We start from the raw sequence: 205 nt of genomic DNA on the forward strand, positions 1-205 counted from the left end.
GGAAGGAGGTGGGGAGGGGATAGGAGGAGGAGGAAGGAGAGACTGTACTTTACTTTTATCAAAAAGGTCATCATTCAAGTCAAAATCAAAGCTTGCAGTATTCACCAGATATCCCTCACACAGTTAATACCCTTGCAAGACTCATTATCACTACATACACTCACTTACAACTCACTCATCATTACTATAATACACATACACGCAC

This window comes from Aplysia californica, unplaced genomic scaffold (genome assembly GCF_000002075.1).
Source record: "Aplysia californica isolate F4 #8 unplaced genomic scaffold, AplCal3.0 scaffold00458, whole genome shotgun sequence".
NCBI lineage: Eukaryota > Metazoa > Mollusca > Gastropoda > Aplysiida > Aplysiidae > Aplysia > Aplysia californica.